Source organism: Aquarana catesbeiana, linkage group LG02 (genome assembly GCF_042186555.1).
Source record: "Aquarana catesbeiana isolate 2022-GZ linkage group LG02, ASM4218655v1, whole genome shotgun sequence".
Classification (NCBI taxonomy): Eukaryota; Metazoa; Chordata; class Amphibia; order Anura; family Ranidae; genus Aquarana; species Aquarana catesbeiana.
Genome location: NC_133325.1, coordinates 256,009,261 through 256,022,879, shown reverse-complemented (window position 1 = coordinate 256,022,879; position 13,619 = coordinate 256,009,261).

Sequence of the window (13,619 nt, the reverse complement as noted above, 5' to 3'; positions counted from 1 at the left end):
TTGTAGACGCTATAACTTTTGCGCAAACCAATCAATATACGCTTATTGCGATTTTTTTTTACCAAAAATATATAGAAGAATACGTATCGGCCGAAACTGAGGGAAAATTTTTTTTTTTTTTTAAATTGGGATATTTATTATAGCAAAAAGTAAAAAATATTGTGTTTTTTTCAAAATTGTCGCTCTTTTTTTTGTTTATAGCGCAAAAAATAAAAAACGCAGAGGTGAATGCTCTATTTGTGGGGAAAAAAGGACATCAATTTTGTTTGGGTACAACGTCTCACGACCGCGCAATTGTCGTTTAAAGTGCGACAGCGCTGAAAACTAAAAATTGGTCTGGGAAGGAAGGGGGTGAAAATGCCCTGTATTGAACCGGTTAAATATAGTGCCTGGGGGGTCCCCTTAGTTCGCCTAGTTGGGACCACATATAGAACCTGCGGCAGCAAAACTGCCATTTATAAAGAAAAAAAATGACATTTAAATTGCCGGAAATACAATACCATTACTGGTAATTCAAAACTGTTAAAAAAATTAAAAAAAACAGCGTGGGCCCCCCTCCCCAGTCCATACCAGGCCCTCCTCCTGAACCATACCAGGCCCCATCTCTTAACATGGGGGGGTGCTTTGATGGGGACAAGGGCCTCTTCCCAACAACCCTGGTTGTGGTTGTGGGGGTCTGTGGGCAGGGGGCTTATCATAATCTGGAAGCCCCCTTTAACAAGGGGACCCACAGATCCCAGCCCCTCTCTATGTGAATGAGTATGGGGTACATGGTACAAGACAGGAGGAAGTCTTTGACAATTCCTTTATTAAAAAAATAAAAAAATAATGTCCCCTAATGTACATCCATCATTAACTCAGATACCCACCTGTCAATGTCACCTGGTGGCATTGAACTCCCTTGCGACATCACGGATAAGTGCATGCTGGGTCGGTGACGTCACAAGGGAGGAGTGCCACCAGTGATGTTGCCAGGTGGCCCCACCCTTCCCTATAAAAGAACTGTCAAATAGAGGAGCCTGCAGTAAGCAGATGGTCTTCGGCAGGAGCATTTTATTTTTGGACATTTTCATTTAGGCTTGATTCACATCTATGCATGTTGCTTTTGAGCATTTCTGCTTGCCTTATTACTGTGATTTTACAGTGATTTTGCTGCAATTTGGGTTTTTTATGTTTCTATAGATATAGCTATAGCTAACTAAACAAATAGTCTCCTCTCTACACAAAAACATGCAGAAAAGCAAACCTTATAGTCCAACACCCAGAGCTCCTCTCACTCAGGTTCCTTCCTGAGTCTCAAAACCAGAGTGACCTGCTGTGCTCTCTTCCTGGATATTTAAAGTCCAGCTGACTGTGGACTCCAGTGGACCTGAACATCCAGATCGGAACCCAGCCTGCCACAGAGGCTGGAAAAACCGGGCCGGATTCTGGTTTAGTCCCTTACAATGGAACGAATGCGAGGTGAAATGTACCAATTATTGTGTATCTCACCTGCATACCATCACATATCCTCCCCCTCTGCTCAAACCCCTGTGGCTGAGCACTTGACCCAATCATAAAGTGCATCTGCGTTATTTTGGAATTTTCCCGGGCCTAAAAAGAAAGGGCTATAAAGCCAGGAACCACCTTGTCACAGGGTCATTTTTCTCCCTGTTGTCACACATCCACTTTAGGGGAGCATGGTCAGTGACCAGTTTAAATGACCTCCCCAGTAGGTAATACCTTAGGGAGTCTAAGGCCCATTTAATGGTGAGACACTGCTTTTCTACAATGGTATAGTTCTTTTCATGCTTGTTCAGCTGCCGGCTCAGGTATATAACTGGGTGCTCCTCACCATCCCTGTTCTGTGACAGTACAGCCCCTAGGCCCACCTCAGAAGCATCCGTCTGTACAACAAACTCCTTGCTGAAGTCCGGGGCCACTAGCACTGGTAGCCCACAAAGGGCCTGCTTTAAATTCTGAAATGACTCCTCGGCTTCAGGATTCCACTTGACCATGACCGACCCTCTACCAGGTCGGTCAGAGGGGCGCCATGGTGGCAAAGTTGGGTATGAACCGTCTGTAATACCCCGTAATGCCCAGAAAGGCCTTCACTTGTTTTATTTATTGATTGGTTGGGGCCATTTTTGGATTGCCTCAACCTTATTGGTCTGCAGCTTGACCAATCCCCGGCAAATAATGTACCCAAGGTATTTGGCCTCCTCCAGGCCTATGGCACATTTTTTTGGGTTAGCCGTAAGACCTGCTTCCCTAAGGGAATCTATCACCGCTTGTACATGGAGCAGGTGTGATTCCCAATCTGGGCTGTGGATGATCACATCGTCCAAATATGCAGCTGCATACGGGCGATGTGGTCTCAAGGTTTTGTCCACCATTCGCTGGAATGAAGCAGGGGCTCCGTGCAGACCAAAAGGCATCCGCTTATACTGAAACGAGCCCTCAGGAGTGGAAAAGGCAGTCTTCCCCTTGGCCGATTCAGTTAGCGGTATTTGCCAATAGCCTTTCGGTCTAGGGTCGTTATGTAGCGAGCCTGTCCTAACCTGTCCCTGATTTTGTCGACCTGGGGCATCGGGTACGCATCGAAATTGGACACACTGTTGAGTTTCCTGAAGTCGTTACAAAAACCTGATAGTATCATCAGGTTTTGGGACCAGCACTATGGGGCTCGACCACTCACTGTGGGACTCTTCTATCACGTCCAACTCTAACATATTTTTAATTTCCTTCGCGACTGCCTCTCATCTGGCCTCCTCTGGGATTCTATATGGTTTTACATTTACCCCCTGGTTCCGTCACTATGTCATGTTGGATCATGTTGGTCAGTCCGGGAAAGGGGAAAAAAAGTCTATATTTTTATGTACAAACGCCCTAACGTCACTTTGTTGTGCCACAGACAGGGTATCTGTTATAGGGACGTCAGGTGTCATTGATACCTGGTCTGTTAGAGGCGTGGACATGGCCAGTAAAGTCTCTCTGTCCTTCCAGGGCTTTAAGAGATTCACATGGTAAATTTAGTGTGGTTTCCTTTTCCCTGGCTGATAGACTTTGTAGTTTACCTCCCCCACCCTTTCAACAACCTCAAAGGGACCTTGCCATTTGGCTAGGAACTTACTTTCCACCGTGGGAACCAGTAATAACACTCTGTCCCCGGGGCTGAAAGTACGGACCTTGGCACTCCGGTCATAGACCCTCCTCTGGGCCTCCTGGGCTCGCTCAATATGTTCTCACACCAGGGGCAGGACAGCTGCGATTCAATCCTGCATCAAGGAGACATGCTCTATGATGCTTCTATATGGGGTGGCCTCCCCTTCCCACATTTCTTTGGTGACATCTAGAAGCCCCCTGGGATTCGTACCATACAAAAGCTCAAAGGGGGAATAGCCTGTGGATGCCTGCGGAACCTCACGTATGGCAAACATGAGATATGGTAACAAAAAATCCCAGTTTCTTCCATCTTTGTTGACCACCTTTTTCAGCATACTTTTCAAAGTTTTATTAAATCTTTCAACCAGACCATCCGTTTGGGGGTGGTAGACAGAGGTACGGAGATGGGAGATTTTGTATAGTCTACACAGTTCCTCGGTGACCCTAGACATAAATGGGGTGCCCTGATCTGTTAAGATTGCTTTTGGGATCCCTACTCGACTAAACACCTGAACCAATTCCTTGGCAAAAGCATTAGCAGAGGTGTTGCACAAGGGTATGGCCTCAGGATAGCACGTTGCATAGTCTAGGATCACCAGAATACAGTACTCCTTCACATCTGCATGCAACCCGGGCCAGAAGAACCTGTGGGCGATTCTCCCCCTGGTTTTTTCGATACCGAGATGTCCCCCCATTACATGACCATGGGCCAAGTCTAGCACCACCATACAGAAGGGTTTGGGAACCAATAGCTGTTCTACCTCGTCCTCTCCATGTTTTATCATGCGATACAACAAGTTGTTTTTAACGGCCATGTAGGGGAAAGACACTACCCAATCAGGATCCACCTGTTCCCCTTCCAACATCTTAACATTTTCCCTGGCTCTCATAAGGGTGGTCTCCCGCAGTTGCTCAGTACAGAAATCCTCTCTCCTGACCTCTAGGTCGGGTATGACATTTTGGTTACTCTCAATGTTAGGGTCAGAGGGGGTCTACTGTTACCCTCAGGCTGAGAGATAGCTTCTAGGTCCTCCGGCTCCCCAGCCATGACAGGGAAAGGAAGAGGATCTCCGACTTCCTCGATCCCACCAACAGCATTCCCTTCCCTTTGGCAAAAAGGGCCTGGTGAGTTCCCGTGCTTCCCCAGCAGGGGGAGCTCTATCTACCAGCCTCCCCTTGCTCTCCCATAAATTCTAAAAATGGGGAAAATCTCTTCCCACTAAAGCTTCATGAAGCAGTGAAGGTACCACCCTCAATGAGTGTCTTTCACTGCCCCAGGGGGTATCACCCTCAACCATCGCTGTCTGGAAGTCCTGAGTGTCCCCATGGATGCAAATTACCCCAATAGTACTGGGGTGTAGTTTTGTGGGGTTCACACAATCATTCCTGACTAGGTTCACCACACTACCAGAGTCTAGCAAGGCTGTGAGTTGTTTTCTATCCACTGAAATAACACACATCTGTTTTTCAATGCGACTCTGAGATAATGCAGTACATGCGAACTGTGCAAAGAGAGAAATGCTTCTTTTCATACAAGCATAATCACATTGCATAGGTTCATCATCTATAGAACAGTTTGCAGCAATATGCCCTAATGCATGGCAACGAAAACAGTGTATGTGGCCTACCCCCAGTCCTCTTAATGGCCCCAAAGAAGTTCCTGGCTTATTTGGCCAGTCTCCAGGTCTAGGACCCACAGTTCACCATGTTCTCAGTGGCAGTGTACCGCTCCACTAGGTCCACCAACTGGGTTAGAGTTTTGGGGTCCCCCTGTCCGACCCACTTCCTCAGGGTAGCAGGGAGCGCACGCAGGTAGTGGTCCATTACCACACGTTCCACGATCTGAGGGCCTGTCAAGGTCTCTGGCTGCAACCACTTCCGGGTGAGGTGGACCAGGTCAAACATTTGTGAATGGGGTGGTTTGTTGCTGGCGTTGGACCACTGATGCACACGCTGGGCCCGGACTGCCATGGTGACACCCAAGCGTGCGAGTATCTATGTCTTTAGAGTCTCAAAGTCCTGGGCCTTATCTGGTTTTAGATCAAAATAGACCTTTTGGGTTTCTCCTGTTAGAAATGGAGCCAACAGACCCGCCCACTGCTCTTTTGGCCATCCCTCGCGGACAGCGACCAAAGTCGCAATGTATGCCACAACATCATCCGCAGGTGTCATCTTTTGCAGGTGGTAGGAGGCACGTACCATCTTTGGTTCCGCTGTCACAGGAGGTGCAGACCCCTTTTTCAATTCCACCAGAGCCTGTGCTACAGTGGCCTCTGCGACTTGGCGGTACATCTCCTGTTGTGCTGCACTGGCCTCTGCAACTTGGCAGTTGGTTTCCCGCTGAGCTGCATTGGCCTGTAGCAGGGCCTTTAACATTTCCTCCATCTTCAGAAATTGCCCGCTGAATCCACCACGTGTGGGAGAATTAGCTCATAGGGATCACCTTTTTCTGAAGGACAGTCAGCAAACGGGCACTTTCTTAAAAATCTGGCAGATGCCAGGTTTATTTGCAGGAGGTTTGCAAAATAAAAACAAACAAACAGTAAATTAAATCCTTGCCATCCGGCGCTAACTAAACAAATAGTCTTCTCTCTATACAGTGCGGGGCTGGTCCACATCATCCACAAAAACATGCAGAAAAGCAAACCTTATAGTCCAACACCCAGAGCTCCTCTCACTCAGGTTCCTTCCTGAGTCTCAAAACCAGAGCGACCTGCTGTGCTCTCTTCCTGGATATTTAAAGTCGATATCTATAGATATACAGATATATATATAGATATACAGATATATCTATATATATATAGATATAGATATATCTATATCTATATATCTATATATAGATATAGATATAGATATAGATAGATATATCTATAAATATATTTATATATATAGATAGATCTATATATATATATCTATATATAGAGAGAGAGAGAGAGGCGAGTACATGACACTATTTATTTTGGCAGTTTAGGCCATATTTTGCAGAAAACAGGCACTCTAATGAGCCAGGAGTGCACTGGGCTTATGTTGGAGCTGGGAGTAGAGGTCAGTGACCCCACCCTCCTGACGGGGTCAGTTATTGCAAGGGAGATGCTAGTAGTGTGGTGCTTCATGCTGTCCACGCTTAGTAAGGACAGTGAAAGGCCGAGACTACGAGGATGTAGCAGTTGGGAGCTGCGGGAGACACAGTTAGAGCTGACAGAGTTACAGCGTTTAGTGCATGAGCATTGGGGACTGTATGTGTTTGATGGTCTAGAGAACCAAGGCAGGAGGCCTGAGAGAGAAGCTGCAAAGAGAGCCGCAAGGCTGAATATTGTTTGAGTATCATTTTGATGATTGGAACCCTCTGCGTGGGAAGACATTTATGTGATGTTTCACTTTTGCTTGGGGGTAAGAAAAGCGGGCAGAAAAATCACTAGGGGCCAGTTCACACCATAGAAACGCAGTTTGGATGCGTTCCAGATGCTTTTCTGCATACGCATTATTGATGTGGATTTTTATGCAGTCCAGTGCATTTTTTCCCCCTTTTTTTCTTAACCTTAAATAAGGACATGTGTGTTTCAGTGCATTTTTGGAACGTTTAGTTGCGTTCTGGTGCATTTTTTATGCATTTAACAGCCTTCCAGTACAGTCCAGTACAGAAAAAATGCAGCATGTTCTACTTTTTTTCTGGAAATGGAATACACTGGAACTGCAAGCCCTGGTGTGAACTGTGAACCTTTGAAAACCATATAACCTACTTTTTCATTAATTTATGATGCAAAAAAAAAAACGCACTGGACTGCATGTAATGTCAACTGGCCTTAAAACAGAATAAAACAGATTTCTGGTGTGGAACAGACTCACTGTTTGGTGCTATCAATGAGCTAAGTTACCCCAAGTCATCACAATATATTCAGTGTGTGTGTGTATGTATATATATATATATATATATATATATATATTAAAAATAGTATATCTTCCACCAAGGAAATTTGATATGTACTCTTACCGGACAGAGTGGACTCACATGCCAGCAGTAGTGAGACAATCACGCTTGTATTCGCCAAAGCCTGGGAGTCCAACACTGCACAGGACTTGGATGGAACTGGAACTCAGTTGGGGATCAATCCAGACGTGGATGGTGGGTAAAAAAAATGCTCTCACCAGGACTATCATAAAAATGATAGAAAACAGAAAGGCTCCATATGTTGCATGTCAAAAGGGGGATTTATTGTAAAAAAGTACAAACATTGATTCACAGATGTGTACAGCAATGTGATCACAAGGTTAAAAAGCAATGTGGGGAGCAATAAATGCAAGTCTGGTGTGTTTTGTTCCAATGGACTTCAACTGGGGCTTATGAGCCTCATTGAAATGTTTTGCAACATTGGTGGTGTGTTTCTTCTCTGTATCATAAACATGATCATGCAATCTATCTCTTAACTGTCTAGTGGTGCATCCGACATATTGGATACCGCACTCTTTAAACGTTATTAAATAAATAATACATTTTATGTTGCAATTGAAAAATGTCTTGACACCGTAAACCCCACCACCAATATTGGATCAAAAACTATCCCCTCTAAAGATACGAGGACAACATGGGGAATTGGTCGCCTCACACTTATAATTGCTTACAAAATCTAACCATGTTTTCATTTGGTTAAACAAGCTGAAATAGCTTGGTGATAAAGCGTTACCCAAAGTAGGTGCCTGGCAGGACACAGCTTTAAACCCTTTGGACAAAATCTGGGCATATGTCTCATCATCATTCAGTTTAGGGAAATGCGTTCTATTATCCTCCTAATCTTTTTAACTGCAAGGCTGTAGGGAGTGGAGAACCATGGAACCCCAACTATCGGCCGTTTTTATCTTGTAGTAATACACTTCTTTTGATGGTATCCACAGCATCTACAGCCCTACGGATAATGTCTCTTATGCACCCCCATGAAAGAAACCTGTCAGTCATCTCCATCTTTTCATTACCAAAGTCCACATCCTCACTGCATATTCTCCTAAGCTCTATGAACTGCCCCCTTGGTATGCCACAAATGACATGACGGGGATGTCCAGAATCGGCATGGAGAAGTGTGTTCCCTGACAAGGGTTTTCTATACAGACTAGAGACTGAAATGTGAAAAAGGAAGGAAAGGGATTTTTACGGTGCAATTTATTCAAATATAAAAGAGAAAGCTATATGTTTTTTTCACTTTCTGTTAAAAAACAGTTTTATTGTTTACATTAAAAGCAGACACATATGTCAATAATTTGTGACAATACAATTAAAACAGCGTGGTCAATAATGGAGGATAACATATAGGATATACGCTACGAATTCACAAATAGTCGTTATTGCATACTAGCCCGACATGTTTCGCATTAGTCGCTTTATCAAGGGGTATGCAATTGAGTAGCGAGTCATCCAATACTTTTAAATTATTCTACAAAAGAAGAAAAAGGGTTTTACATATAGAAAAAATATATTTTGCAATAATAATACAACATGAGATAAAGAATGTGTTATCACTCTGAGGCACCCATAAAGGCTTACCCCCAAAATAATTGACCCTAGGTGGACTCGTCAGAACCAGTGTATGCAGACACAGCCGAGCGGGATAGCAAGGGAGGCTAAATATGCAACCACAGGGAGCAGTCAGGAGAAGCTGTTGTACAAAACAAAGGGGTATTCAATATAAGGAGATAAATATCATTGTATAAAGGGTTAATTGGATTTGTAGAGAATATAAAGTTAAGTGAGTATCACTTACATCAAAGAGTTATTATAAGTTGCATCTGCGATCCGAGAGATGCAGTTAAACGCCAGAAATGGCAATAACCGGAAATAGGAAAATGTAATATACGTTTGGAACTGGGAACCAGGACCTAAACACAATTTGCACAAGGATATGGTTAAAGTTTGGAATTAAGACTATGTTCCATAAAGAAAGTATTGAAAAATGATGTTGTCAATCAACATCATAACGAAAGTTTGTTCAGAGTATAGAGTTTTCAATTAACTTAAAAGGGAGAAAAGTTATAAATAAGTTAGAGACTCAACCAGAGTTCAATAGGTATAGTCATAAAAATATAACTCTAGAATATGGAGCAAGGTATGGTGATAAACACCAGTCACATTACCTAGCTTAAGTCTTCGCTTGCAACCTCCGGCGCTGGCAGACATGGCTGTCAGATTAGCCGGTTTAAATACTGCTCCCCATCGAGACGGCGTGTGACGTTGCCGGCTCGATGCGGACGTGATGGCGCTACTGCGCATGCCCGGGAAGCCAAACCTCGTCGAACCTCAATCCCCACAAATCACCGCGCCGGGGGAGACAGCCGACATGCGTGCCAATGCGCATGGTAGCTCCTCCCGCACAATGATCACGCGGGGACGGAGGGGGCGGGGAATGGTTGCGATGGAAACCAGCTCTACTGAGGGCGACGAATGCCGTCGCCTGTCGAGAAGCTGGCTTGGAGGGGATGCACGGCGCGGGTTGGGCACCTTTTTGATGTGCCCAACCCGCGCCGTGCATCCCCTCCAAGCCAGCTTCTCGACAGGCGACGGCATTCGTCGCCCTCAGTAGAGCTGGTTTCCATCGCAACCATTCCCCGCCCCCTCCGTCCCCGCGTGATCATTGTGCGGGAGGAGCTACCATGCGCATTGGCACGCATGTCGGCTGTCTCCCCCGGCGCGGTGATTTGTGGGGATTGAGGTTCGACGAGGTTTGGCTTCCCGGGCATGCGCAGTAGCGCCATCACGTCCGCATCGAGCCGGCAACGTCACACGCCGTCTCAATGGGGAGCAGTATTTAAACCGGCTAATCTGACAGCCATGTCTGCCAGCGCCGGAGGTTGCAAGCGAAGACTTAAGCTAGGTAATGTGACTGGTGTTTATCACCATACCTTGCTCCATATTCTAGAGTTATATTTTTATGACTATACCTATTGAACTCTGGTTGAGTCTCTAACTTATTTATAACTTTTCTCCCTTTTAAGTTAATTGAAAACTCTATACTCTGAACAAACTTTCGTTATGATGTTGATTGACAACATCATTTTTCAATACTTTCTTTATGGAACATAGTCTTAATTCCAAACTTTAACCATATCCTTGTGCAAATTGTGTTTAGGTCCTGGTTCCCAGTTCCAAACGTATATTACATTTTCCTATTTCCGGTTATTGCCATTTCTGGCGTTTAACTGCATCTCTCGGATCGCAGATGCAACTTATAATAACTCTTTGATGTAAGTGATACTCACTTAACTTTATATTCTCTACAAATCCAATTAACCCTTTATACAATGATATTTATCTCCTTATATTGAATACCCCTTTGTTTTGTACAACAGCTTCTCCTGACTGCTCCCTGTGGTTGCATATTTAGCCTCCCTTGCTATCCCGCTCGGCTGTGTCTGCATACACTGGTTCTGACGAGTCCACCTAGGGTCAATTATTTTGGGGGTAAGCCTTTATGGGTGCCTCAGAGTGATAACACATTCTTTATCTCATGTTGTATTATTATTGCAAAATATATTTTTTCTATATGTAAAACCCTTTTTCTTCTTTTGTAGAATAATTTAAAAGTATTGGATGACTCGCTACTCAATTGCATACCCCTTGATAAAGCGACTAATGCGAAACATGTCGGGCTAGTATGCAATAACGACTATTTGTGAATTCGTAGCGTATATCCTATATGTTATCCTCCATTATTGACCACGCTGTTTTAATTGTATTGTCACAAATTATTGACATATGTGTCTGCTTTTAATGTAAACAATAAAACTGTTTTTTAACAGAAAGTGAAAAAAACATATAGCTTTCTCTTTTATATTTGAATAAATTGCACCGTAAAAATCCCTTTCCTTCCTTTTTCACTTATCTAATCCTTATCTGGGATGAGGTGCCTACTTTAAGGGTGTTTCCCTTTCCGAAACCACAAACCTGTATAAACTGAAATGTATAGTTATTCCTGAGCTACCATATAAACGAAGGGCAAAGAACATTCAACTGCTGCAAGCACCGAATATAGGTCAAGCTCAGCCCATACAGCAATAGAAATAAGGTATGTAAAAACTGGTGCCGCGCTGTTCTTAAATAAAAAAAACCAAAAAAAAAAAACCTATGCTGCTAGCGGTAGTAGTACAAAGGTAAATGAACACGTAAAATGATATAAACAGAAACAATATAAGAATAAGTACAATCAATATAGAGCACTTCTATACCCAATAGGTGCATTGTGATATTCCACAATAATCGGTGGTAATAGCAAAGTGCAAAGTGCAAGAAAATCATTCAATAAAGACTTAAGGCCAGATGTGATAAGTATCTTACTGGAAACACTAAAATCAATATACAATCACTAAAAACCTCAATGGGAATGTAGTCCAATGCGATTTAAATCCTTTTAATGTGGCTAATTAGAAAATGTGCAAAAAAGTGCAATAAGGTGCTGATAGCATGGGGGTGATCTCCTTTTTGTGCACAGGACACACAGTGGTGTGAAGTGGCCTCTTACCTTGCGGTAAAGAGGTAACCGCATAAAGTTGCTGGTAATGGCTGCTTCTCCCTTGTACTCCTAACTGCCTCTCACTTGGATTCCTGGGCTGGATGGAGCTGTTAGTGGGTCTTTGTCTCTCAGTAGAGCAGGAGGGGGATTAAAGGAAAGAAGGGGCCAGATAGTGTAGTATTTCAATCAGAGGTTGTTTTTTATTAAAACAATGGTGAGGGTACTCACTTCACTTACAAGAAAAAACACACAGAAAACGTATCTCCTACGAGCGGCAAGCTTGTTTGCATATATCAGTCTTGGATGCCTATCCCATCCCTACACATGATGTCACGGTCACATGACTTCATCAGGGGAATAGAGACTAGAGACTACCCTGCTCTCTCTGTTCGAGAGGGGGACATCCAAGAAAGGTATTTATCTGCTGCTCATCTGTTCACATCTGATCACATTGAAATAAAGTCCAAAAAGTGTTAAAGTGAAAAAATGCTGAAGTGAAATCTTGTGGATGAAAATCAACAATAAAAAACAAGTGTAGCGAAAAATATAGATTTAAATTCACAGTCTCATGATAGGATCAGCAATATAAACGTATTGGTAAAAACACATTAGTTCAGTGCAAAGATGTGCACAAAAATTTGGTGGTGACTTGAAAAGTGAAGAGGTGATCCAATATAGTGCTCCAGAATCATCCACCGCACCCCTGTGAAATGGACACTCACTGGAAAAGCTGACTGCCATTACAGCAGCAAACATGCACTCAGTGTAGATCTGCCATCTGTTGTGGGGAAGGCTGTTCAGCAACTCGCACCATCCAGATGTAGCTGTAGTAAATAAAGCTCACCGGGAGTCAGATGAAGTCTCCATAATACAGTATTATTGGAATTGTATGTTAAAAGCCAAAATAAAATGAATCATAAAAACATGACTATGGGTGCCACTGTCGACCCGATATCGAACAGTGACATGATGTCAGCACTAGTTTCTGCTCCCCAAAGCTTTTCATCCAATAGGACATTATCAAGGGGTCCTTTTTTATTAATGTCATGAAGTATGACTTCTATGCTCAGGGGTTTGGGACACAAGACAAACTGAATCCCTCCTGGCTATCCCTCAAGGTGGCCAACTATTTGCCCATTTTGATAGAAGGTGTTACCTGCAAGGATACAGACCGACTGTCAACTGTGGTGTCTATTGTTCTGGGCATGAACATGTTAAATTACCTGGATTTGCCCCACTTACTGGCCAAGTTTGAACATTCTTGCCAGCATGTGCAGGGCTGTGGTCTGTGAGCTGTGTGGCTCAATGTGATATGGGCTTATGAAGCTTACCAGAGGGCAGTGAGGAAACCACCCAAACAGGTGGAAGTCTTCCACATGCCGCCCAAACAAAAACCACTCCTGTCACCCCTCCATGAGGCAGTCTAGTCTCTTTCCATTGGGGTTCACAGGAAACTTCAAGGGTAATGGTGTAACCCCACAAGGATGCAGTGGTGCCAGGGGAGTGGCTAGTTGCACGCACCTGGTCTAAAGTTCACAAAAGAAAGATCCTGGTGTAGCTCAATAACCTGGGAACAACCTTGATCTAACTTCTTAACCATGTCACTCTAGAAAACTTCCAGTCACTGTGCCTCAGAGGCTCAACCTGGAGTAGATGCCATTTGTGCTCACTACAAGCAGCCATGTCCTCCTTAGATGAGTCACAATACAAGTTGCTGCTGGAACAATTGGACAGTCCCTTCTGAGTCTATCCTCTACTGCAGCAAAGACTGCTTACCCAACTGCTTGAATAGCAAGTGCTTGTTTTCACCACAAGCCCAGAAGACTACAGCTACATTGTATGGATTGATTACCCAATCCATACAGGGGGATGCTCCACTGATCTGGGAACAACACCATATCAAATTCCCTAGCTTTGTGCAAGGAGGTCAAGGACTTGCTTCGCAACATGGTGGGTTATTTGAGAAAGTCATAGCCTATGGGC